Raw genomic sequence first — 24,177 nt, forward strand, 5'->3', positions numbered from 1 at the left:
GGATCTGGCAGCAGGATCTTTGGGAGATAAGAAAATATACTGCCTGCGATCGTGAAGTTTCAAGTCAGTCAAGAAAAGCAATCTCATGCACTGCACAAGCTCTTTCCCATGAGGCACCTCTCCTGCACTCTGTTTATGCAAATGAGCAAGCAGAGAGCTCAGGGATAAAACACCAAACTCATGTCCCCCAAAAAAGCAGCAGACAATTGCTGGATATTCCCCAACTTGTAATGCTTTTCTTTTAAACAAATGATAAACAGCCTCACCTGTGGCAAGGCTTAAAAAAATTGAATAAACTCTTAAATGTTCCTCTCCACGGAAATCTTTAGTAAAAGGCGAAAGATTTTTTCGTTTTGAAGAGAAACCAGAGTAAGTGACAATATAGCTCTCTAGGGTAAGTGGCGGCACATCAAAGACCCTGTCATTGCGAGGGTGAGGACCTGAAAGGTATTTTCAGGCTCTAAGAAAGAGGGCGAGAACCAGGCCGGTGGGCAAAACAGGCCAACATTTCAAAGTCTCTGCTCAAGGTACAAAAAGGTGGACTGTTCACATGTGTATGTCTGGGAATATGCAAATTTCTTTTGTACTCACCTCAGCTCATTAGGAGTTGTCGGGGCTGCTGGGGAAGGGGAACAGGAAATGTGAATCAGGCTTTTAGTTAAGTGGCACTGTAGGCCTTTTGTCCCCTAGCCATTTTACGCTTTCAACACCATCCCTCCAATCGATATGCTCAGAGCCACCACTGTGCTCTACACATAGCCATGCACCGTATGTGCCTTTTTCACACGTACTTTCATTAAACCTGAATATAGAAGGATATATCTGTCTAGGCTGGAGACACGTGAAACAAGTCTGACGTGCCCCTTCAAGTCTACCTGAGAGGAAGCGGACTCAGGATTGGCGACCTCTCAGGGCACCTCCAACGGGCACAAATAACGGGCAAGCCCTATGAAAAGCACAGCATGAGTCTTGGTCCCACCTTTAAAAAGGAGGGTGACCTCTGGGATCTGGCAGCAGGATCTTTGGGAGATAAGAAAATATACTGCCTGCGATCGTGAAGTTTCAAGTCAGTCAAGAAAAGCATTCTCATGCACTGCACAAGCTCTTTCCCATGAGGCACCTCTCCTGCACTCTGTTTATGCAAATGAGCAAGCAGAGAGCTCAGGAATAAAACACCAAACTTATGTCCCCCAAAAAAGCAGCAGACAATTGCTGGATATTCCCCAACTTCTAATGCTTTTCTTTTAAACAAATGATAAACAGCCTCACCTGTGGCAAGGCTTAAAAAAATTGAATAAACTCTTAAATGTTCCTCTCCACGGAAATCTTTAGTAAAAGGCGAAAGATTTTTTCGTTTTGAAGAGAAACCAGAGTAAGTGACAATATAGCTCTCTAGGGTAAGTGGCGGCACATCAAAGACCCTGTCATTGCGAGGGTGAGGACCTGAAAGGTATTTTCAGGCTCTAAGAAAGAGGGCAAGAACCAGGCCGGTGGGCAAAACAGGCCAACATTTCAAAGTCTCTGCTCAAGGTACAAAAAGGTGGACTGTTCACATGTGTATGTCTGGGAATATGCAAATTTCTTTTGTACTCACCTCAGCTCATTAGGAGTTGTCGGGGCTGCTGGGGAAGGGGAACAGGAAATGTGAATCAGGCTTTTAGTTAAGTGGCACTGTAGGCCTTTTGTCCCCTAGCCATTTTACGCTTTCAACACCATCCCTCCAATCGATATGCTCAGAGCCACCACTGTGCTCTACACATAGCCATGCACCGTATGTGCCTTTTTCACACGTACTTTCATTAAACCTGAATATAGAAGGATATATCTGTCTAGGCTGGAGACACGTGAAACAAGTCTGACGTGCCCCTTCAAGTCTACCTGAGAGGAAGCGGACTCAGGATTGGCGACCTCTCAGGGCACCTCCAACGGGCACAAATAACGGGCAAGCCCTATGAAAAGCACAGCATGAGTCTTGGTCCCACCTTTAAAAAGGAGGGTGACCTCTGGGATCTGGCAGCAGGATCTTTGGGAGATAAGAAAATATACTGCCTGCGATCGTGTAGTTTCAAGTCAGTCAAGAAAAGCAATCTCATGCACTGCACAAGCTCTTTCCCATGAGGCACCTCTCCTGCACTCTGTTTATGCAAATGAGCAAGCAGAGAGCTCAGGAATAAAACACCAAACTCATGTCCCCCAAAAAAGCAGCAGACAATTGCTGGATATTCCCCAACTTCTAATGCTTTTCTTTTAAACAAATGATAAACAGCCTCACCTGTGGCAAGGCTTAAAAAAATTGAATAAACTCTTAAATGTTCCTCTCCACGGAAATCTTTAGTAAAAGGCAAAAGATTTTTTCGTTTTGAAGAGAAACCAGAGTAAGTGACAATATAGCTCTCTAGGGTAAGTGGCGGCACATCAAAGACCCTGTCATTGCGAGGGTGAGGACCTGAAAGGTATTTTCAGGCTCTAAGAAAGAGGGCGAGAACCAGGCCGGTGGGCAAAACAGGCCAACATTTCAAAGTCTCTGCTCAAGGTACAAAAAGGTGGACTGTTCACATGTGTATGTCTGGGAATATGCAAATTTCTTTTGTACTCACCTCAGCTCATTAGGAGTTGTCGGGGCTGCTGGGGAAGGGGAACAGGAAATGTGAATCAGGCTTTTAGTTAAGTGGCACTGTAGGCCTTTTGTCCCCTAGCCATTTTACGCTTTCAACACGCTCTACACATAGCCATGCACCGTATGTGCCTTTTTCACACGTACTTTCATTAAACCTGAATATAGAAGGATATATCTGTCTAGGCTGGAGACACGTGAAACAAGTCTGACGTGCCCCTTCAAGTCTACCTGAGAGGAAGCTGACTCAGGATTGGCGACCTCTCAGGGCACCTCTAACGGGCACAAATAACGGGCAAGCCCTATGAAAAGCACAGCATGAGTCTTGGTCCCACCTTTAAAAAGGAGGGTGACCTCTGGGATCTGGCAGCAGGATCTTTGGGAGATAAGAAAATATACTGCCTGCGATCGTGAAGTTTCAAGTCAGTCAAGAAAAGCAATCTCATGCACTGCACAAGCTCTTTCCCATGAGGCACCTCTCCTGCACTCTGTTTATGCAAATGAGCAAGCAGAGAGCTCAGGAATAAAACACCAAACTTATGACCCCCAAAAAAGCAGCAGACAATTGCTGGATATTCCCCAACTTCTAATGCTTTTCTTTTAAACAAATGATAAACAGCCTCACCTGTGGCAAGGCTTAAAAAAATTGAATAAACTCTTAAATGTTCCTCTCCACGGAAATCTTTAGTAAAAGGCGAAAGATTTTTTCGTTTTGAAGAGAAACCAGAGTAAGTGACAATATAGCTCGCTAGGGTAAGTGGCGGCACATCAAAGACCCTGTCATTGCGAGGGTGAGGACCTGAAAGGTATTTTCAGGCTCTAAGAAAGAGGGCGAGAACCAGGCCGGTGGGCAAAACAGGCCAACATTTCAAAGTCTCTGCTCAAGGTACAAAAAGGTGGACTGTTCACATGTGTATGTCTGGGAATATGCAAATTTCTTTTGTACTCACCTCAGCTCATTAGGAGTTGTCGGGGCTGCTGGGGAAGGGGAACAGGAAATGTGAATCAGGCTTTTAGTTAAGTGGCACTGTAGGCCTTTTGTCCCCTAGCCATTTTACGCTTTCAACACGCTCTACACATAGCCATGCACCGTATGTGCCTTTTTCACACGTACTTTCATGAAACCTGAATATAGAAGGATATATCTGTCTAGGCTGGAGACACGTGAAACAAGTCTGACGTGCCCCTTCAAGTCTACCTGAGAGGAAGCTGACTCAGGATTGGCGACCTCTCAGGGCACCTCGAACGGGCACAAATAACGGGCAAGCCCTATGAAAAGCACAGCATGAGTCTTGGTCCCACCTTTAAAAAGGAGGGTGACCTCTGGGATCTGGCAGCAGGATCTTTGGGAGATAAGAAAATATACTGCCTGCGATCGTGAAGTTTCAAGTCAGTCAAGAAAAGCAATCTCATGCACTGCACAAGCTCTTTCCCATGAGGCACCTCTCCTGCACTCTGTTTATGCAAATGAGCAAGCAGAGAGCTCAGGAATAAAACACCAAACTCATGTCCCCCAAAAAAGCAGCAGACAATTGCTGGATATTCCCCAACTTCTAATGCTTTTCTTTTAAACAAATGATAAACAGCCTCACCTGTGGCAAGGCTTAAAAAAATTGAATAAACTCTTAAATGTTCCTCTCCACGGAAATCTTCAGTAAAAGGCGAAAGATTTTTTCGTTTTGAAGAGAAACCAGAGTAAGTGACAATATAGCTCGCTAGGGTAAGTGGCGGCACATCAAAGACCCTGTCATTGCGAGGGTGAGGACCTGAAAGGTATTTTCAGGCTCTAAGAAAGAGGGCGAGAACCAGGCCGGTGGGCAAAACAGGCCAACATTTCAAAGTCTCTGCTCAAGGTACAAAAAGGTGGACTGTTCACATGTGTATGTCTGGGAATATGCAAATTTCTTTTGTACTCACCTCAGCTCATTAGGAGTTGTCGGGGCTGCTGGGGAAGGGGAACAGGAAATGTGAATCAGGCTTTTAGTTAAGTGGCACTGTAGGCCTTTTGTCCCCTAGCCATTTTACGCTTTCAACACGCTCTACACATAGCCATGCACCGTATGTGCCTTTTTCACACGTACTTTCATGAAACCTGAATATAGAAGGATATATCTGTCTAGGCTGGAGACACGTGAAACAAGTCTGACGTGCCCCTTCAAGTCTACCTGAGAGGAAGCTGACTCAGGATTGGCGACCTCTCAGGGCACCTCGAACGGGCACAAATAACGGGCAAGCCCTATGAAAAGCACAGCATGAGTCTTGGTCCCACCTTTAAAAAGGAGGGTGACCTCTGGGATCTGGCAGCAGGATCTTTGGGAGATAAGAAAATATACTGCCTGCGATCGTGAAGTTTCAAGTCAGTCAAGAAAAGCAATCTCATGCACTGCACAAGCTCTTTCCCATGAGGCACCTCTCCTGCACTCTGTTTATGCAAATGAGCAAGCAGAGAGCTCAGGAATAAAACACCAAACTCATGTCCCCCAAAAAAGCAGCAGACAATTGCTGGATATTCCCCAACTTCTAATGCTTTTCTTTTAAACAAATGATAAACAGCCTCACCTGTGGCAAGGCTTAAAAAAATTGAATAAACTCTTAAATGTTCCTCTCCACGGAAATCTTTAGTAAAAGGCGAAAGATTTTTTCGTTTTGAAGAGAAACCAGAGTAAGTGACAATATAGCTCTCTAGGGTAAGTGGCGGCACATCAAAGACCCTGTCATTGCGAGGGTGAGGACCTGAAAGGTATTTTCAGGCTCTAAGAAAGAGGGCGAGAACCAGGCCGGTGGGCAAAACAGGCCAACATTTCAAAGTCTCTGCTCAAGGTACAAAAAGGTGGACTGTTCACATGTGTATGTCTGGGAATATGCAAATTTCTTTTGTACTCACCTCAGCTCATTAGGAGTTGTCGGGGCTGCTGGGGAAGGGGAACAGGAAATGTGAATCAGGCTTTTAGTTAAGTGGCACTGTAGGCCTTTTGTCCCCTAGCCATTTTACGCTTTCAACACGCTCTACACATAGCCATGCACCGTATGTGCCTTTTTCACACGTACTTTCATTAAACCTGAATATAGAAGGATATATCTGTCTAGGCTGGAGACACGTGAAACAAGTCTGACGTGCCCCTTCAAGTCTACCTGAGAGGAAGCGGACTCAGGATTGGCGACCTCTCAGGGCACCTCCAACGGGCACAAATAACGGGCAAGCCCTATGAAAAGCACAGCATGAGTCTTGGTCCCACCTTTAAAAAGGAGGGTGACCTCTGGGATCTGGCAGCAGGATCTTTGGGAGATAAGAAAATATACTGCCTGCGATCGTGAAGTTTCATGTCAGTCAAGAAAAGCAATCTCATGCACTGCACAAGCTCTTTCCCATGAGGCACCTCTCCTGCACTCTGTTTATGCAAATGAGCAAGCAGAGAGCTCAGGAATAAAACACCAAACTCATGTCCCCCAAAAAAGCAGCAGACAATTGCTGGATATTCCCCAACTTCTAATGCTTTTCTTTTAAACAAATGATAAACAGCCTCACCTGTGGCAAGGCTTAAAAAAATTGAATAAACTCTTAAATGTTCCTCTCCACGGAAATCTTTAGTAAAAGACGAAAGATTTTTTCGTTTTGAAGAGAAACCAGAGTAAGTGACAATATAGCTCTCTAGGGTAAGTGGCGGCACATCAAAGACCCTGTCATTGCGAGGGTGAGGACCTGAAAGGTATTTTCAGGCTCTAAGAAAGAGGGCGAGAACCAGGCCGGTGGGCAAAACAGGCCAACATTTCAAAGTCTCTGCTCAAGGTACAAAAAGGTGGACTGTTCACATGTGTATGTCTGGGAATATGCAAATTTCTTTTGTACTCACCTCAGCTCATTAGGAGTTGTCGGGGCTGCTGGGGAAGGGGAACAGCAAATGTGAATCAGGCTTTTAGTTAAGTGGCACTGTAGGCCTTTTGTCCCCTAGCCATTTTACGCTTTCAACACGCTCTACACATAGCCATGCACCGTATGTGCCTTTTTCACACGTACTTTCATTAAACCTGAATATAGAAGGATATATCTGTCTAGGCTGGAGACACGTGAAACAAGTCTGACGTGCCCCTTCAAGTCTACCTGAGAGGAAGCTGACTCAGGATTGGCGACCTCTCAGGGCACCTCTAACGGGCACAAATAACGGGCAAGCCCTATGAAAAGCACAACATGAGTCTTGGTCCCACCTTTAAAAAGGAGGGTGACCTCTGGGATCTGGCAGCAGGATCTTTGGGAGATAAGAAAATATACTGCCTGCGATCGTGAAGTTTCAAGTCAGTCAAGAAAAGCAATCTCATGCACTGCACAAGCTCTTTCCCATGAGGCACCTCTCCTGCACTCTGTTTATGCAAATGAGCAAGCAGAGCGCTCAGGAATAAAACACCAAACTCATGTCCCCCAAAAAAGCAGCAGACAATTGCTGGATATTCCCCAACTTCTAATGCTTTTCTTTTAAACAAATGATAAACAGCCTCACCTGTGGCAAGGCTTAAAAAAATTGAATAAACTCTTAAATGTTCCTCTCCACGGAAATCTTTAGTAAAAGGCAAAAGATTTTTTCGTTTTGAAGAGAAACCAGAGTAAGTGACAATATAGCTCTCTAGGGTAAGTGGCGGCACATCAAAGACCCTGTCATTGCGAGGGTGAGGACCTGAAAGGTATTTTCAGGCTCTAAGAAAGAGGGCGAGAACCAGGCCGGTGGGCAAAACAGGCCAACATTTCAAAGTCTCTGCTCAAGGTACAAAAAGGTGGACTGTTCACATGTGTATGTCTGGGAATATGCAAATTTCTTTTGTACTCACCTCAGCTCATTAGGAGTTGTCGGGGCTGCTGGGGAAGGGGAACAGGAAATGTGAATCAGGCTTTTAGTTAAGTGGCACTGTAGGCCTTTTGTCCCCTAGCCATTTTACGCTTTCAACACGCTCTACACATAGCCATGCACCGTATGTGCCTTTTTCACACGTACTTTCATTAAACCTGAATATAGAAGGATATATCTGTCTAGGCTGGAGACACGTGAAACAAGTCTGACGTGCCCCTTCAAGTCTACCTGAGAGGAAGCTGACTCAGGATTGGCGACCTCTCAGGGCACCTCGAACGGGCACAAATAACGGGCAAGCCCTATGAAAAGCACAGCATGAGTCTTGGTCCCACCTTTAAAAAGGAGGGTGACCTCTGGGATCTGGCAGCAGGATCTTTGGGAGATAAGAAAATATACTGCCTGCGATCGTGAAGTTTCAAGTCAGTCAAGAAAAGCAATCTCATGCACTGCACAAGCTCTTTCCCATGAGGCACCTCTCCTGCACTCTGTTTATGCAAATGAGCAAGCAGAGAGCTCAGAGATAAAACACCAAACTTATGTCCCCCAAAACAGCAGCAGACAATTGCTGGATATTCCCCAACTTCTAATGCTTTTCTTTTAAACAAATGATAAACAGCCTCACCTGTGGCAAGGCTTAAAAAAATTGAATAAACTCTTAAATGTTCCTCTCCACGGAAATCTTTAGTAAAAGGCGAAAGATTTTTTCGTTTTGAAGAAAAACCAGAGTAAGTGACAATATAGCTCTCTAGGGTAAGTGGCGGCACATCAAAGACCCTGTCATTGCGAGGGTGAGGACCTGAAAGGTATTTTCAGGCTCTAAGAAAGAGGGCGAGAACCAGGCCGGTGGGCAAAACAGGCCAACATTTCAAAGTCTCTGCTCAAGGTACAAAAAGGTGGACTGTTCACATGTGTATGTCTGGGAATATGCAAATTTCTTTTGTACTCACCTCAGCTCATTAGGAGTTGTCGGGGCTGCTGGGGAAGGGGAACAGGAAATGTGAATCAGGCTTTTAGTTAAGTGGCACTGTAGGCCTTTTGTCCCCTAGCCATTTTACGCTTTCAACACCATCCCTCCAATCGATATGCTCAGAGCCACCACTGTGCTCTACACATAGCCATGCACCGTATGTGCCTTTTTCACACGTACTTTCATTAAACCTGAATATAGAAGGATATATCTGTCTAGGCTGGAGACACGTGAAACAAGTCTGACGTGCCCCTTCAAGTCTACCTGAGAGGAAGCGGACTCAGGATTGGCGACCTCTCAGAGCACCTCCAACGGGCACAAATAACGGGCAAGCCCTATGAAAAGCACAGCATGAGTCTTGGTCCCACCTTTAAAAAGGAGGGTGACCTCTGGGATCTGGCAGCAGGATCTTTGGGAGATAAGAAAATATACTGCCTGCGATCGTGTAGTTTCAAGTCAGTCAAGAAAAGCAATCTCATGCACTGCACAAGCTCTTTCCCATGAGGCACCTCTCCTGCACTCTGTTTATGCAAATGAGCAAGCAGAGAGCTCAGGAATAAAACACCAAACTCATGTCCCCCAAAAAAGCAGCAGACAATTGCTGGATATTCCCCAACTTCTAATGCTTTTCTTTTAAACAAATGATAAACAGCCTCACCTGTGGCAAGGCTTAAAAAAATTGAATAAACTCTTAAATGTTCCTCTCCACGGAAATCTTTAGTAAAAGGCAAAAGATTTTTTCGTTTTGAAGAGAAACCAGAGTAAGTGACAATATAGCTCTCTAGGGTAAGTGGCGGCACATCAAAGACCCTGTCATTGCGAGGGAGAGGACCTGAAAGGTATTTTCAGGCTCTAAGAAAGAGGGCGAGAACCAGGCCGGTGGGCAAAACAGGCCAACATTTCAAAGTCTCTGCTCAAGGTACAAAAAGGTGGACTGTTCACATGTGTATGTCTGGGAATATGCAAATTTCTTTTGTACTCACCTCAGCTCATTAGGAGTTGTCGGGGCTGCTGGGGAAGGGGAACAGGAAATGTGAATCAGGCTTTTAGTTAAGTGGCACTGTAGGCCTTTTGTCCCCTAGCCATTTTACGCTTTCAACACGCTCTACACATAGCCATGCACCGTATGTGCCTTTTTCACACGTACTTTCATTAAACCTGAATATAGAAGGATATATCTGTCTAGGCTGGAGACACGTGAAACAAGTCTGACGTGCCCCTTCAAGTCTACCTGAGAGGAAACTGACTCAGGATTGGCGACCTCTCAGGGCACCTCGAACGGGCACAAATAACGGGCAAGCCCTATGAAAAGCACAGCATGAGTCTTGGTCCCACCTTTAAAAAGGAGGGTGACCTCTGGGATCTGGCAGCAGGATCTTTGGGAGATAAGAAAATATACTGCCTGCGATCGTGAAGTTTCAAGTCAGTCAAGAAAAGCAATCTCATGCACTGCACAAGCTCTTTCCCATGAGGCACCTCTCCTGCACTCTGTTTATGCAAAAGAGCAAGCAGAGAGCTCAGGAATAAAACACCAAACTTATGTCCCCCAAAAAAGCAGCAGACAATTGCTGGATATTCCCCAACTTCTAATGCTTTTCTTTTAAACAAATGATAAACAGCCTCACCTGTGGCAAGGCTTAAAAAAATTGAATAAACTCTTAAATGTTCCTCTCCACGGAAAACTTTAGTAAAAGGCAAAAGATTTTTTCGTTTTGAAGAGAAACCAGAGTAAGTGACAATATAGCTCTCTAGGGTAAGTGGCGGCACATCAAAGACCCTGTCATTGCGAGGGTGAGGACCTGAAAGGTATTTTCAGGCTCTAAGAAAGAGGGCGAGAACCAGGCCGGTGGGCAAAACAGGCCAACATTTCAAAGTCTCTGCTCAAGGTACAAAAAGGTGGACTGTTCACATGTGTATGTCTGGGAATATGCAAATTTCTTTTGTACTCACCTCAGCTCATTAGGAGTTGTCGGGGCTGCTGGGGAAGGGGAACAGGAAATGTGAATCAGGCTTTTAGTTAAGTGGCACTGTAGGCCTTTTGTCCCCTAGCCATTTTACGCTTTCAACACCATCCCTCCAATCGATATGCTCAGAGCCACCACTGTGCTCTACACATAGCCATGCACCGTATGTGCCTTTTTCACACGTACTTTCATTAAACCTGAATATAGAAGGATATATCTGTCTAGGCTGGAGACACGTGAAACAAGTCTGACGTGCCCCTTCAAGTCTACCTGAGAGGAAGCGGACTCAGGATTGGCGACCTCTCAGGGCACCTCCAACGGGCACAAATAACGGGCAAGCCCTATGAAAAGCACAGCATGAGTCTTGGTCCCACCTTTAAAAAGGAGGGTGACCTCTGGGATCTGGCAGCAGGATCTTTGGGAGATAAGAAAATATACTGCCTGCGATCGTGTAGTTTCAAGTCAGTCAAGAAAAGCAATCTCATGCACTGCACAAGCTCTTTCCCATGAGGCACCTCTCCTGCACTCTGTTTATGCAAATGAGCAAGCAGAGAGCTCAGGAATAAAACACCAAACTCATGTCCCCCAAAAAAGCAGCAGACAATTGCTGGATATTCCCCAACTTCTAATGCTTTTCTTTTAAACAAATGATAAACAGCCTCACCTGTGGCAAGGCTTAAAAAAATTGAATAAACTCTTAAATGTTCCTCTCCACGGAAATCTTTAGTAAAAGGCGAAAAATATTTTCGTTTTGAAGAGAAACCAGAGTAAGTGACAATATAGCTCTCTAGGGTAAGTGGCGCCACATCAAAGACCCTGTCATTGCGAGGGTGAGGACCTGAAAGGTATTTTCAGGCTCTAAGAAAGAGGGCGAGAACCAGGCCGGTGGGCAAAACAGGCCAACATTTCAAAGTCTCTGCTCAAGGTACAAAAAGGTGGACTGTTCACATGTGTATGTCTGGGAATATGCAAATTTCTTTTGTACTCACCTCAGCTCATTAGGAGTTGTCGGGGCTGCTGGGGAAGGGGAACAGGAAATGTGAATCAGGCTTTTAGTTAAGTGGCACTGTAGGCCTTTTGTCCCCTAGCCATTTTATGCTTTCAACACGCTCTACACATAGCCATGCACCGTATGTGCCTTTTTCACACGTACTTTCATTAAACCTGAATATAGAAGGATATATCTGTCTAGGCTGGAGACACGTGAAACAAGTCTGACGTGCCCCTTCAAGTCTACCTGAGAGGAAGCTGACTCAGGATTGGCGACCTCTCAGGGCACCTCGAACGGGCACAAATAACGGGCAAGCCCTATGAAAAGCACAGCATGAGTCTTGGTCCCACCTTTAAAAAGGAGGGTGACCTCTGGGATCTGGCAGCAGGATCTTTGGGAGATAAGAAAATATACTGCCTGCGATCGTGAAGTTTCAAGTCAGTCAAGAAAAGCAATCTCATGCACTGCACAAGCTCTTTCCCATGAGGCACCTCTCCTGCACTCTGTTTATGCAAATGAGCAAGCAGAGAGCTCAGGAATAAAACACCAAACTTATGTCCCCCAAAAAAGCAGCAGACAATTGCTGGATATTCCCCAACTTCTAATGCTTTTCTTTTAAACAAATGATAAACAGCCTCACCTGTGGCAAGGCTTAAAAAAATTGAATAAACTCTTAAATGTTCCTCTCCACGGAAATCTTTAGTAAAAGGCGAAAGATTTTTTCGTTTTGAAGAGAAACCAGAGTAAGTGACAATATAGCTCTCTAGGGTAAGTGGCGGCACATCAAAGACCCTGTCATTGCGAGGGTGAGGACCTGAAAGGTATTTTCAGGCTCTAAGAAAGAGGGCGAGAACCAGGCCGGTGGGCAAAACAGGCCAACATTTCAAAGTCTCTGCTCAAGGTACAAAAAGGTGGACTGTTCACATGTGTATGTCTGGGAATATGCAAATTTCTTTTGTACTCACCTCAGCTCATTAGGAGTTGTCGGGGCTGCTGGGGAAGGGGAACAGGAAATGTGAATCAGGCTTTTAGTTAAGTGGCACTGTAGGCCTTTTGTCCCCTAGCCATTTTACGCTTTCAACACGCTCTACACATAGCCATGCACCGTATGTGCCTTTTTCACACGTACTTTCATTAAACCTGAATATAGAAGGATATATCTGTCTAGGCTGGAGACACGTGAAACAAGTCTGACGTGCCCCTTCAAGTCTACCTGAGAGGAAGCTGACTCAGGATTGGCGACCTCTCAGGGCACAAATAACGGGCACAAATAACGGGCAAGCCCTATGAAAAGCACAGCATGAGTCTTGGTCCCACCTTTAAAAAGGAGGGTGACCTCTGGGATCTGGCAGCAGGATCTTTGGGAGATAAGAAAATATACTGCCTGCGATCGTGAAGTTTCAAGTCAGTCAAGAAAAGCAATCTCATGCACTGCACAAGCTCTTTCCCATGAGGCACCTCTCCTGCACTCTGTTTATGCAAATGAGCAAGCAGAGAGCTCAGGAATAAAACACCAAACTTATGTCCCCCAAAAAAGCAGCAGACAATTGCTGGATATTCCCCAACTTCTAATGCTTTTCTTTTAAACAAATGATAAACAGCCTCACCTGTGGCAAGGCTTAAAAAAATTGAATAAACTCTTAAATGTTCCTCTCCACGGAAATCTTTAGTAAAAGGCGAAAGATTTTTTCGTTTTGAAGAGAAACCAGAGTAAGTGACAATATAGCTCTCTAGGGTAAGTGGCGGCACATCAAAGACCCTGTCATTGCGAGGGTGAGGACCTGAAAGGTATTTTCAGGCTCTAAGAAAGAGGGCAAGAACCAGGCCGGTGGGCAAAACAGGCCAACATTTCAAAGTCTCTGCTCAAGGTACAAAAAGGTGGACTGTTCACATGTGTATGTCTGGGAATATGCAAATTTCTTTTGTACTCACCTCAGCTCATTAGGAGTTGTCGGGGCTGCTGGGGAAGGGGAACAGGAAATGTGAATCAGGCTTTTAGTTAAGTGGCACTGTAGGCCTTTTGTCCCCTAGCCATTTTACGCTTTCAACACGCTCTACACATAGCCATGCACCGTATGTGCCTTTTTCACACGTACTTTCATTAAACCTGAATATAGAAGGATATATCTGTCTAGGCTGGAGACACGTGAAACAAGTCTGACGTGCCCCTTCAAGTCTACCTGAGAGGAAGCTGACTCAGGATTGGCGACCTCTCAGGGCACCTCGAACGGGCACAAATAACGGGCAAGCCCTATGAAAAGCACAGCATGAGTCTTGGTCCCACCTTTAAAAAGGAGGGTGACCTCTGGGATCTGGCAGCAGGATCTTTGGGAGATAAGAAAATATACTGCCTGCGATCGTGAAGTTTCAAGTCAGTCAAGAAAAGCAATCTCATGCACTGCACAAGCTCTTTCCCATGAGGCACCTCTCCTGCACTCTGTTTATGCAAAAGAGCAAGCAGAGAGCTCAGGAATAAAACACCAAACTTATGTCCCCCAAAAAAGCAGCAGACAATTGCTGGATATTCCCCAACTTCTAATGCTTTTCTTTTAAACAAATGATAAACAGCCTCACCTGTGGCAAGGCTTAAAAAAATTGAATAAACTCTTAAATGTTCCTCTCCACGGAAAACTTTAGTAAAAGGCAAAAGATTTTTTCGTTTTGAAGAGAAACCAGAGTAAGTGACAATATAGCTCTCTAGGGTAAGTGGCGGCACATCAAAGACCCTGTCATTGCGAGGGTGAGGACCTGAAAGGTATTTTCAGGCTCTAAGAAAGAGGGCGAGAACCAGGCCGGTGGGCAAAACAGGCCAACATTTCAAAGTCTCTGCTCAAGGTACAAAAAGGTGGACTGTTCACATGTGTATGTCTGGGAATATGCAAATTTCTTTTGTACTCACCTCAGCTCATTAGGAGTTGTCGGGGCTGCTGGGGAAGGGGAACAGGAAATGTGAATCAGGCTTTTAGTTAAGTGGCACTGTAGGCCTTTTGTCCCCTAGCCATTTTACGCTTTCAACACCATCCCTCCAATCGATATGCTCAGAGCCACCACTGTGCTCTACACATAGCCATGCACCGTATGTGCCTTTTTCACACGTACTTTCATTAAACCTGAATATAGAAGGATATATCTGTCTAGGCTGGAGACACGTGAAACAAGTCTGACGTGCCCCTTCAAGTCTACCTGAGAGGAAGCGGACTCAGGATTGGCGACCTCTCAGGGCACCTCCAACGGGCACAAATAACGGGCAAGCCCTATGAAAAGCACAGCATGAGTCTTGGTCCCACCTTTAAAAAGGAGGGTGACCTCTGGGATCTGGCAGCAGGATCTTTGGGAGATAAGAAAATATACTGCCTGCGATCGTGTAGTTTCAAGTCAGTCAAGAAAAGCAATCTCATGCACTGCACAAGCTCTTTCCCATGAGGCACCTCTCCTGCACTCTGTTTATGCAAATGAGCAAGCAGAGAGCTCAGGAATAAAACACCAAACTCATGTCCCCCAAAAAAGCAGCAGACAATTGCTGGATATTCCCCAACTTCTAATGCTTTTCTTTTAAACAAATGATAAACAGCCTCACCTGTGGCAAGGCTTAAAAAAATTGAATAAACTCTTAAATGTTCCTCTCCACGGAAATCTTTAGTAAAAGGCGAAAAATATTTTCGTTTTGAAGAGAAACCAGAGTAAGTGACAATATAGCTCTCTAGGGTAAGTGGCGCCACATCAAAGACCCTGTCATTGCGAGGGTGAGGACCTGAAAGGTATTTTCAGGCTCTAAGAAAGAGGGCGAGAACCAGGCCGGTGGGCAAAACAGGCCAACATTTCAAAGTCTCTGCTCAAGGTACAAAAAGGTGGACTGTTCACATGTGTATGTCTGGGAATATGCAAATTTCTTTTGTACTCACCTCAGCTCATTAGGAGTTGTCGGGGCTGCTGGGGAAGGGGAACAGGAAATGTGAATCAGGCTTTTAGTTAAGTGGCACTGTAGGCCTTTTGTCCCCTAGCCATTTTATGCTTTCAACACGCTCTACACATAGCCATGCACCGTATGTGCCTTTTTCACACGTACTTTCATTAAACCTGAATATAGAAGGATATATCTGTCTAGGCTGGAGACACGTGAAACAAGTCTGACGTGCCCCTTCAAGTCTACCTGAGAGGAAGCTGACTCAGGATTGGCGACCTCTCAGGGCACCTCCAACGGGCACAAATAACGGGCAAGCCCTATGAAAAGCACAGCATGAGTCTTGGTCCCACCTTTAAAAAGGAGGGTGACCTCTGGGATCTGGCAGCAGGATCTTTGGGAGATAAGAAAATATACTGCCTGCGATCGTGAAGTTTCAAGTCAGTCAAGAAAAGCAATCTCATGCACTGCACAAGCTCTTTCCCATGAGGCACCTCTCCTGCACTCTGTTTATGCAAATGAGCAAGCAGAGAGCTCAGGAATAAAACACCAAACTTATGTCCCCCAAAAAAGCAGCAGACAATTGCTGGATATTCCCCAACTTCTAATGCTTTTCTTTTAAACAAATGATAAACAGCCTCACCTGTGGCAAGGCTTAAAAAAATTGAATAAACTCTTAAATGTTCCTCTCCACGGAAATCTTTAGTAAAAGGCGAAAGATTTTTTCGTTTTGAAGAGAAACCAGAGTAAGTGACAATATAGCTCTCTAGGGTAAGTGGCGGCACATCAAAGACCCTGTCATTGCGAGGGTGAGGACCTGAAAGGTATTTTCAGGCTCTAAGAAAGAGGGCGAGAACCAGGCCGGTGGGCAAAACAGGCCAACATTTCAAAGTCTCTGCTCAAGGTACAAAAAGGTGGACTGTTCACATGTGTATATCTGGGAATATGCAAATTTCTTTTGTACTCACCTCAGCTCATTAGGAGTTGTCGGGGCTGCTGGGGAAGGGGAACAGGAAATGTGAATCAGGCTTTTAGTTAAGTGGCACTGTAGGCCTTTTGTCCCCTAGCCATTTTACGCTTTCAACACCATCCCTCCAATCGATATGCTCAGAGCCACCACTGTGCTCTACACATAGCCATGCACCGTATGTGCCTTTTTCACACGTACTTTCATTAAACCTGAATATAGAAGGATATATCTGTCTAGGCTGGAGACACGTGAAACAAGTCTGACGTGCCCCTTCAAGTCTACCTGAGAGGAAGCGGACTCAGGATTGGCGACCTCTCAGGGCACCTCCAACGGGCACAAATAACGGGCAAGCCCTATGAAAAGCACAGCATGAGTCTTGGTCCCACCTTTAAAAAGGAGGGTGACCTCTGGGATCTGGCAGCAGGATCTTTGGGAGATAAGAAAATATACTGCCTGCGATCGTGTAGTTTCAAGTCAGTCAAGAAAAGCAATCTCATGCACTGCACAAGCTCTTTCCCATGAGGCACCTCTCCTGCACTCTGTTTATGCAAATGAGCAAGCAGAGAGCTCAGGAATAAAACACCAAACTCATGTCCCCCAAAAAAGCAGCAGACAATTGCTGGATATTCCCCAACTTCTAATGCTTTTCTTTTAAACAAATGATAAACAGCCTCACCTGTGGCAAGGCTTAAAAAAATTAAATAAACTCTTAAATGTTCCTCTCCACGGAAATCTTTAGTAAAAGGCAAAAGATTTTTTCGTTTTGAAGAGAAACCAGAGTAAGTGACAATATAGCTCTCTAGGGTAAGTGGCGGCACATCAAAGACCCTGTCATTGCGAGGGTGAGGACCTGAAAGGTATTTTCAGGCTCTAAGAAAGAGGGCGAGAACCAGGCCGGTGGGCAAAACAGGCCAACATTTCAAAGTCTCTGCTCAAGGTACAAAAAGGTGGACTGTTCACATGTGTATGTCTGGGAATATGCAAATTTCTTTTGGACTCACCTCAGCTCATTAGGAGTTGTCGGGGCTGCTGGGGAAGGGGAACAGGAAATGTGAATCAGGCTTTTAGTTAAGTGGCACTGTAGGCCTTTTGTCCCCTAGCCATTTTACGCTTTCAACACGCTCTACACATAGCCATGCACCGTATGTGCCTTTTTCACACGTACTTTCATGAAACCTGAATATAGAAGGATATATCTGTCTAGGCTGGAGACACGTGAAACAAGTCTGACGTGCCCCTTCAAGTCTACCTGAGAGGAAGCTGACTCAGGATTGGCGACCTCTCAGGGCACCTCTAACGGGCACAAATAACGGGCAAGCCCTATGAAAAGCACAGCATGAGTCTTGGTCCCACCTTTAAAAAGGAGGGTGACCTCTGGGATCTGGCAGCAGGATCTTTGGGAGATAAGAAAATATACTGCCTGCGATCGTGAAGTTTCAAGTCAGTCAAGAAAAGCAATCTCATGCACTGCACAAGCTCTTTCCCATGAGGCACCTCTCCTGCACTCTGTTTATGCAAATGAGCAAGCAGAGAGCTCAGGGATAAAACACCAAACTCATGTCCCCCAAAAAAGCAGCAGACAATTGCTGGATATTCCCCAACTTGTAATGCTTTTCTTTTAAACAAATGATAAACAGCCTCACCTGTGGCAAGGCTTAAAAAAATTGAATAAACTCTTAAATGTTCCTCTCCACGGAAATCTTTAGTAAAAGGCGAAAGATTTTTTCGTTTTGAAGAGAAACCAGAGTAAGTGACAATATAGCTCTCTAGGGTAAGTGGCGGCACATCAAAGACCCTGTCATTGCGAGGGTGAGGACCTGAAAGGTATTTTCAGGCTCTAAGAAAGAGGGCGAGAACCAGGCCGGTGGGCAAAACAGGCCAACATTTCAAAGTCTCTGCTCAAGGTACAAAAAGGTGGACTGTTCACATGTGTATGTCTGGGAATATGCAAATTTCTTTTGTACTCACCTCAGCTCATTAGGAGTTGTCGGGGCTGCTGGGGAAGGGGAACAGGAAATGTGAATCAGGCTTTTAGTTAAGTGGCACTGTAGGCCTTTTGTCCCCTAGCCATTTTACGCTTTCAACACCATCCCTCCAATCGATATGCTCAGAGCCACCACTGTGCTCTACACATAGCCATGCACCGTATGTGCCTTTTTCACACGTACTTTCATTAAACCTGAATATAGAAGGATATATCTGTCTAGGCTGGAGACACGTGAAACAAGTCTGACGTGCCCCTTCAAGTCTACCTGAGAGGAAGCGGACTCAGGATTGGCGACCTCTCAGGGCACCTCTAACGGGCACAAATAACGGGCAAGCCCTATGAAAAGCACAGCATGAGTCTTGGTCCCACCTTTAAAAAGGAGGGTGACCTCTGGGATCTGGCAGCAGGATCTTTGGGAGATAAGAAAATATACTGCCTGCGATCGTGAAGTTTCAAGTCAGTCAAGAAAAGCATTCTCATGCACTGCACAAGCTCTTTCCCATGAGGCACCTCTCCTGCACTCTGTTTATGCAAATGAGCAAGCAGAGAGCTCAGGAATAAAACACCAAACTCATGTCCCCCAAAAAAGCAGCAGACAATTGCTGGATATTCCCCAACTTCTAATGCTTTTCTTTTAAACAAATGATAAACAGCCTCACCTGTGGCAAGGCTTAAAAAAATTGAATAAACTCTTAAATGTTCCTCTCCACGGAAATCTTTAGTAAAAGGCAAAAGATTTTTTCGTTTTGAAGAGAAACCAGAGTAAGTGACAATATAGCTCTCTAGGGTAAGTGGCGGCACATCAAAGACCCTGTCATTGCGAGGGTGAGGACCTGAAAGGTATTTTCAGGCTCTAAGAAAGAGGGCGAGAACCAGGCCGGTGGGCAAAACAGGCCAACATTTCAAAGTCTCTGCTCAAGGTACAAAAAGGTGGACTGTTCACATGTGTATGTCTGGGAATATGCAAATTTCTTTTGTACTCACCTCAGCTCATTAGGAGTTGTCGGGGCTGCTGGGGAAGGGGAACAGGAAATGTGAATCAGGCTTTTAGTTAAGTGGCACTGTAGGCCTTTTGTCCCCTAGCCATTTTACGCTTTCAACACGCTCTACACATAGCCATGCACCGTATGTGCCTTTTTCACACGTACTTTCATTAAACCTGAATATAGAAGGATATATCTGTCTAGGCTGGAGACACGTGAAACAAGTCTGACGTGCCCCTTCAAGTCTACCTGAGAGGAAGCTGACTCAGGATTGGCGACCTCTCAGGGCACCTCGAACGGGCACAAATAACGGGCAAGCCCTATGAAAAGCACAGCATGAGTCTTGGTCCCACCTTTAAAAAGGAGGGTGACCTCTGGGATCTGGCAGCAGGATCTTTGGGAGATAAGAAAATATACTGCCTGCGATCGTGAAGTTTCAAGTCAGTCAAGAAAAGCAATCTCATGCACTGCACAAGCTCTTTCCCATGAGGCACCTCTCCTGCACTCTGTTTATGCAAATGAGCAAGCAGAGAGCTCAGGAATAAAACACCAAACTCATGGCCCCCAAAAAAGCAGCAGACAATTGCTGGATATTCCCCAACTTCTAATGCTTTTCTTTTAAACAAATGATAAACAGCCTCACCTGTGGCAAGGCTTAAAAAAATTGAATAAACTCTTAAATGTTCCTCTCCACGGAAATCTTCAGTAAAAGGCGAAAGATTTTTTCGTTTTGAAGAGAAACCAGAGTAAGTGACAATATAGCTCGCTAGGGTAAGTGGCGGCACATCAAAGACCCTGTCATTGCGAGGGTGAGGACCTGAAAGGTATTTTCAGGCTCTAAGAAAGAGGGCGAGAACCAGGCCGGTGGGCAAAACAGGCCAACATTTCAAAGTCTCTGCTCAAGGTACAAAAAGGTGGACTGTTCACATGTGTATGTCTGGGAATATGCAAATTTCTTTTGTACTCACCTCAGCTCATTAGGAGTTGTCGGGGCTGCTGGGGAAGGGGAACAGGAAATGTGAATCAGGCTTTTAGTTAAGTGGCACTGTAGGCCTTTTGTCCCCTAGCCATTTTACGCTTTCAACACGCTCTACACATAGCCATGCACCGTATGTGCCTTTTTCACACGTACTTTCATGAAACCTGAATATAGAAGGATATATCTGTCTAGGCTGGAGACACGTGAAACAAGTCTGACGTGCCCCTTCAAGTCTACCTGAGAGGAAGCTGACTCAGGATTGGCGACCTCTCAGGGCACCTCGAACGGGCACAAATAACGGGCAAGCCCTATGAAAAGCACAGCATGAGTCTTGGTCCCACCTTTAAAAAGGAGGGTGACCTCTGGGATCTGGCAGCAGGATCTTTGGGAGATAAGAAAATATACTGCCTGCGATCGTGAAGTTTCAAGTCAGTCAAGAAAAGCAATCTCATGCACTGCACAAGCTCTTTCCCATGAGGCACCTCTCCTGCACTCTGTTTATGCAAATGAGCAAGCAGAGAGCTCAGGAATAAAACACCAAACTCATGTCCCCCAAAAAAGCAGCAGACAATTGCTGGATATTCCCCAACTTCTAATGCTTTTCTTTTAAACAAATGATAAACAGCCTCACCTGTGGCAAGGCTTAAAAAAATTGAATAAACTCTTAAATGTTCCTCTCCACGGAAATCTTTAGTAAAAGGCGAAAGATTTTTTCGTTTTGAAGAGAAACCAGAGTAAGTGACAATATAGCTCTCTAGGGTAAGTGGCGGCACATCAAAGACCCTGTCATTGCGAGGGTGAGGACCTGAAAGGTATTTTCAGGCTCTAAGAAAGAGGGCGAGAACCAGGCCGGTGGGCAAAACAGGCCAACATTTCAAAGTCTCTGCTCAAGGTACAAAAAGGTGGACTGTTCACATGTGTATGTCTGGGAATATGCAAATTTCTTTTGTACTCACCTCAGCTCATTAGGAGTTGTCGGGGCTGCTGGGGAAGGGGAACAGGAAATGTGAATCAGGCTTTTAGTTAAGTGGCACTGTAGGCCTTTTGTCCCCTAGCCATTTTACGCTTTCAACACCATCCCTCCAATCGATATGCTCAGAGCCACCACTGTGCTCTACACATAGCCATGCACCGTATGTGCCTTTTTCACACGTACTTTCATTAAACCTGAATATAGAAGGATATATCTGTCTAGGCTGGAGACACGTGAAACAAGTCTGACGTGCCCCTTCAAGTCTACCTGAGAGGAAGCGGACTCAGGATTGGCGACCTCTCAGGGCACCTCCAACGGGCACAAATAACGGGCAAGCCCTATGAAAAGCACAGCATGAGTCTTGGTCCCACCTTTAAAAAGGAGGGTGACCTCTGGGATCTGGCAGCAGGATCTTTGGGAGATAAGAAAATATACTGCCTGCGATCGTGAAGTTTCATGTCAGTCAAGAAAAGCAATCTCATGCACTGCACAAGCTCTTTCCCATGAGGCACCTCTCCTGCACTCTGTTTATGCAAATGAGCAAGCAGAGAGCTCAGGAATAAAACACCAAACTCATGTCCCCCAAAAAAGCAGCAGACAATTGCTGGATATTCCCCAACTTCTAATGCTTTTCTTTTAAACAAATGATAAACAGCCTCACCTGTGGCAAGGCTTAAAAAAATTGAATAAACTCTTAAATGTTCCTCTCCACGGAAATCTTTAGTAAAAGACGAAAGATTTTTTCGTTTTGAAGAGAAACCAGAGTAAGTGACAATATAGCTCTCTAGGGTAAGTGGCGGCACATCAAAGACCCTGTCATTGCGAGGGTGAGGACCTGAAAGGTATTTTCAGGCTCTAAGAAAGAGGGCGAGAACCAGGCCGGTGGGCAAAACAGGCCAACATTTCAAAGTCTCTGCTCAAGGTACAAAAAGGTGGACTGTTCACATGTGTATGTCTGGGAATATGCAAATTTCTTTTGTACTCACCTCAGCTCATTAGGAGTTGTCGGGGCTGCTGGGGAAGGGGAACAGCAAATGTGAATCAGGCTTTTAGTTAAGTGGCACTGTAGGCCTTTTGTCCCCTAGCCATTTTACGCTTTCAACACGCTCTACACATAGCCATGCACCGTATGTGCCTTTTTCACACGTACTTTCATTAAACCTGAATATAGAAGGATATATCTGTCTAGGCTGGAGACACGTGAAACAAGTCTGACGTGCCCCTTCAAGTCTACCTGAGAGGAAGCTGACTCAGGATTGGCGACCTCTCAGGGCACCTCTAACGGGCACAAATAACGGGCAAGCCCTATGAAAAGCACAACATGAGTCTTGGTCCCACCTTTAAAAAGGAGGGTGACCTCTGGGATCTGGCAGCAGGATCTTTGGGAGATAAGAAAATATACTGCCTGCGATCGTGAAGTTTCAAGTCAGTCAAGAAAAGCAATCTCATGCACTGCACAAGCTCTTTCCCATGAGGCACCTCTCCTGCACTCTGTTTATGCAAATGAGCAAGCAGAGCGCTCAGGAATAAAACACCAAACTCATGTCCCCCAAAAAAGCAGCAGACAATTGCTGGATATTCCCCAACTTCTAATGCTTTTCTTTTAAACAAATGATAAACAGCCTCACCTGTGGCAAGGCTTAAAAAAATTGAATAAACTCTTAAATGTTCCTCTCCACGGAAATCTTTAGTAAAAGGCAAAAGATTTTTTCGTTTTGAAGAGAAACCAGAGTAAGTGACAATATAGCTCTCTAGGGTAAGTGGCGGCACATCAAAGACCCTGTCATTGCGAGGGTGAGGACCTGAAAGGTATTTTCAGGCTCTAAGAAAGAGGGCGAGAACCAGGCCGGTGGGCAAAACAGGCCAACATTTCAAAGTCTCTGCTCAAGGTACAAAAAGGTGGACTGTTCACATGTGTATGTCTGGGAATATGCAAATTTCTTTTGTACTCACCTCAGCTCATTAGGAGTTGTCGGGGCTGCTGGGGAAGGGGAACAGGAAATGTGAATCAGGCTTTTAGTTAAGTGGCACTGTAGGCCTTTTGTCCCCTAGCCATTTTACGCTTTCAACACGCTCTACACATAGCCATGCACCGTAAGTGCCTTTTTCACACGTACTTTCATTAAACCTGAATATAGAAGGATATATCTGTCTAGGCTGGAGACACGTGAAACAAGTCTGACGTGCCCCTTCAAGTCTACCTGAGAGGAAGCTGACTCAGGATTGGCGACCTCTCAGGGCACCTCGAACGGGCACAAATAACGGGCAAGCCCTATGAAAAGCACAGCATGAGTCTTGGTCCCACCTTTAAAAAGGAGGGTGACCTCTGGGATCTGGCAGCAGGATCTTTGGGAGATAAGAAAATATACTGCCTGCGATCGTGAAGTTTCAAGTCAGTCAAGAAAAGCAATCTCATGCACTGCACAAGCTCTTTCCCATGAGGCACCTCTCCTGCACTCTGTTTATGCAAATGAGCAAGCAGAGAGCTCAGAGATAAAACACCAAACTTATGTCCCCCAAAACAGCAGCAGACAATTGCTGGATATTCCCCAACTTCTAATGCTTTTCTTTTAAACAAATGATAAACAGCCTCACCTGTGGCAAGGCTTAAAAAAATTGAATAAACTCTTAAATGTTCCTCTCCACGGAAATCTTTAGTAAAAGGCGAAAGATTTTTTCGTTTTGAAGAAAAACCAGAGTAAGTGACAATATAGCTCTCTAGGGTAAGTGGCGGCACATCAAAGACCCTGTCATTGCGAGGGTGAGGACCTGAAAGGTATTTTCAGGCTCTAAGAAAGAGGGCGAGAACCAGGCCGGTGGGCAAAACAGGCCAACATTTCAAAGTCTCTGCTCAAGGTACAAAAAGGTGGACTGTTCACATGTGTATGTCTGGGAATATGCAAATTTCTTTTGTACTCACCTCAGCTCATTAGGAGTTGTCGGGGCTGCTGGGGAAGGGGAACAGGAAATGTGAATCAGGCTTTTAGTTAAGTGGCACTGTAGGCCTTTT

At 45.3% G+C, this 24,177-nt stretch overlaps 25 non-coding genes across 25 annotated transcripts; all 25 read right to left on the reverse strand.

Moving 5' to 3' along the window:
• Positions 1-258: 258 nt before the first annotated feature.
• On the reverse strand, positions 259-373 carry LOC146774814 (U5 spliceosomal RNA). The gene has a single exon (XR_014972880.1). It is a non-coding gene; the product is annotated as a U5 spliceosomal RNA (small nuclear RNA).
• An 888-nt stretch (positions 374-1,261) lies between these two features.
• Positions 1,262-1,376, reverse strand: LOC146774815 (U5 spliceosomal RNA). Its single transcript, XR_014972882.1, has one exon. It is a non-coding gene; the product is annotated as a U5 spliceosomal RNA (small nuclear RNA).
• An 888-nt stretch (positions 1,377-2,264) lies between these two features.
• LOC146774816 (U5 spliceosomal RNA) lies at positions 2,265-2,379 on the reverse strand. Its single transcript, XR_014973657.1, has one exon. It is a non-coding gene; the product is annotated as a U5 spliceosomal RNA (small nuclear RNA).
• An 852-nt stretch (positions 2,380-3,231) lies between these two features.
• LOC146774817 (U5 spliceosomal RNA) lies at positions 3,232-3,346 on the reverse strand. Its single transcript, XR_014972883.1, has one exon. It is a non-coding gene; the product is annotated as a U5 spliceosomal RNA (small nuclear RNA).
• Positions 3,347-4,198: 852 nt separating this feature from the next.
• On the reverse strand, positions 4,199-4,313 carry LOC146774818 (U5 spliceosomal RNA). Its single transcript, XR_014974433.1, has one exon. It is a non-coding gene; the product is annotated as a U5 spliceosomal RNA (small nuclear RNA).
• Positions 4,314-5,165: 852 nt separating this feature from the next.
• On the reverse strand, positions 5,166-5,280 carry LOC146774819 (U5 spliceosomal RNA). Its single transcript, XR_014972884.1, has one exon. It is a non-coding gene; the product is annotated as a U5 spliceosomal RNA (small nuclear RNA).
• An 852-nt stretch (positions 5,281-6,132) lies between these two features.
• LOC146774820 (U5 spliceosomal RNA) lies at positions 6,133-6,247 on the reverse strand. The gene has a single exon (XR_014974154.1). It is a non-coding gene; the product is annotated as a U5 spliceosomal RNA (small nuclear RNA).
• An 852-nt stretch (positions 6,248-7,099) lies between these two features.
• LOC146774821 (U5 spliceosomal RNA) lies at positions 7,100-7,214 on the reverse strand. The gene has a single exon (XR_014973658.1). It is a non-coding gene; the product is annotated as a U5 spliceosomal RNA (small nuclear RNA).
• An 852-nt stretch (positions 7,215-8,066) lies between these two features.
• On the reverse strand, positions 8,067-8,181 carry LOC146774822 (U5 spliceosomal RNA). The gene has a single exon (XR_014973806.1). It is a non-coding gene; the product is annotated as a U5 spliceosomal RNA (small nuclear RNA).
• Positions 8,182-9,069: 888 nt separating this feature from the next.
• Positions 9,070-9,184, reverse strand: LOC146774823 (U5 spliceosomal RNA). The gene has a single exon (XR_014973660.1). It is a non-coding gene; the product is annotated as a U5 spliceosomal RNA (small nuclear RNA).
• Positions 9,185-10,036: 852 nt separating this feature from the next.
• Positions 10,037-10,151, reverse strand: LOC146774824 (U5 spliceosomal RNA). Its single transcript, XR_014974488.1, has one exon. It is a non-coding gene; the product is annotated as a U5 spliceosomal RNA (small nuclear RNA).
• An 888-nt stretch (positions 10,152-11,039) lies between these two features.
• On the reverse strand, positions 11,040-11,154 carry LOC146774825 (U5 spliceosomal RNA). Its single transcript, XR_014974509.1, has one exon. It is a non-coding gene; the product is annotated as a U5 spliceosomal RNA (small nuclear RNA).
• An 852-nt stretch (positions 11,155-12,006) lies between these two features.
• On the reverse strand, positions 12,007-12,121 carry LOC146774826 (U5 spliceosomal RNA). Its single transcript, XR_014972885.1, has one exon. It is a non-coding gene; the product is annotated as a U5 spliceosomal RNA (small nuclear RNA).
• Positions 12,122-12,973: 852 nt separating this feature from the next.
• Positions 12,974-13,088, reverse strand: LOC146774827 (U5 spliceosomal RNA). The gene has a single exon (XR_014972886.1). It is a non-coding gene; the product is annotated as a U5 spliceosomal RNA (small nuclear RNA).
• Positions 13,089-13,940: 852 nt separating this feature from the next.
• LOC146774828 (U5 spliceosomal RNA) lies at positions 13,941-14,055 on the reverse strand. Its single transcript, XR_014974489.1, has one exon. It is a non-coding gene; the product is annotated as a U5 spliceosomal RNA (small nuclear RNA).
• An 888-nt stretch (positions 14,056-14,943) lies between these two features.
• Positions 14,944-15,058, reverse strand: LOC146774829 (U5 spliceosomal RNA). Its single transcript, XR_014974510.1, has one exon. It is a non-coding gene; the product is annotated as a U5 spliceosomal RNA (small nuclear RNA).
• An 852-nt stretch (positions 15,059-15,910) lies between these two features.
• Positions 15,911-16,025, reverse strand: LOC146774830 (U5 spliceosomal RNA). Its single transcript, XR_014972887.1, has one exon. It is a non-coding gene; the product is annotated as a U5 spliceosomal RNA (small nuclear RNA).
• An 888-nt stretch (positions 16,026-16,913) lies between these two features.
• Positions 16,914-17,028, reverse strand: LOC146774831 (U5 spliceosomal RNA). Its single transcript, XR_014973714.1, has one exon. It is a non-coding gene; the product is annotated as a U5 spliceosomal RNA (small nuclear RNA).
• An 852-nt stretch (positions 17,029-17,880) lies between these two features.
• Positions 17,881-17,995, reverse strand: LOC146774832 (U5 spliceosomal RNA). Its single transcript, XR_014972888.1, has one exon. It is a non-coding gene; the product is annotated as a U5 spliceosomal RNA (small nuclear RNA).
• An 888-nt stretch (positions 17,996-18,883) lies between these two features.
• On the reverse strand, positions 18,884-18,998 carry LOC146774833 (U5 spliceosomal RNA). Its single transcript, XR_014973661.1, has one exon. It is a non-coding gene; the product is annotated as a U5 spliceosomal RNA (small nuclear RNA).
• An 852-nt stretch (positions 18,999-19,850) lies between these two features.
• LOC146774834 (U5 spliceosomal RNA) lies at positions 19,851-19,965 on the reverse strand. Its single transcript, XR_014974434.1, has one exon. It is a non-coding gene; the product is annotated as a U5 spliceosomal RNA (small nuclear RNA).
• An 852-nt stretch (positions 19,966-20,817) lies between these two features.
• Positions 20,818-20,932, reverse strand: LOC146774835 (U5 spliceosomal RNA). The gene has a single exon (XR_014972889.1). It is a non-coding gene; the product is annotated as a U5 spliceosomal RNA (small nuclear RNA).
• Positions 20,933-21,820: 888 nt separating this feature from the next.
• On the reverse strand, positions 21,821-21,935 carry LOC146774836 (U5 spliceosomal RNA). Its single transcript, XR_014974155.1, has one exon. It is a non-coding gene; the product is annotated as a U5 spliceosomal RNA (small nuclear RNA).
• Positions 21,936-22,787: 852 nt separating this feature from the next.
• Positions 22,788-22,902, reverse strand: LOC146774837 (U5 spliceosomal RNA). Its single transcript, XR_014973662.1, has one exon. It is a non-coding gene; the product is annotated as a U5 spliceosomal RNA (small nuclear RNA).
• An 852-nt stretch (positions 22,903-23,754) lies between these two features.
• LOC146774838 (U5 spliceosomal RNA) lies at positions 23,755-23,869 on the reverse strand. The gene has a single exon (XR_014973807.1). It is a non-coding gene; the product is annotated as a U5 spliceosomal RNA (small nuclear RNA).
• Positions 23,870-24,177: the final 308 nt, after the last annotated feature.

The sequence above is a fragment of the Triturus cristatus genome, chromosome 12 (genome assembly GCF_964204655.1).
Source record: "Triturus cristatus chromosome 12, aTriCri1.1, whole genome shotgun sequence".
Classification (NCBI taxonomy): Eukaryota; Metazoa; Chordata; class Amphibia; order Caudata; family Salamandridae; genus Triturus; species Triturus cristatus.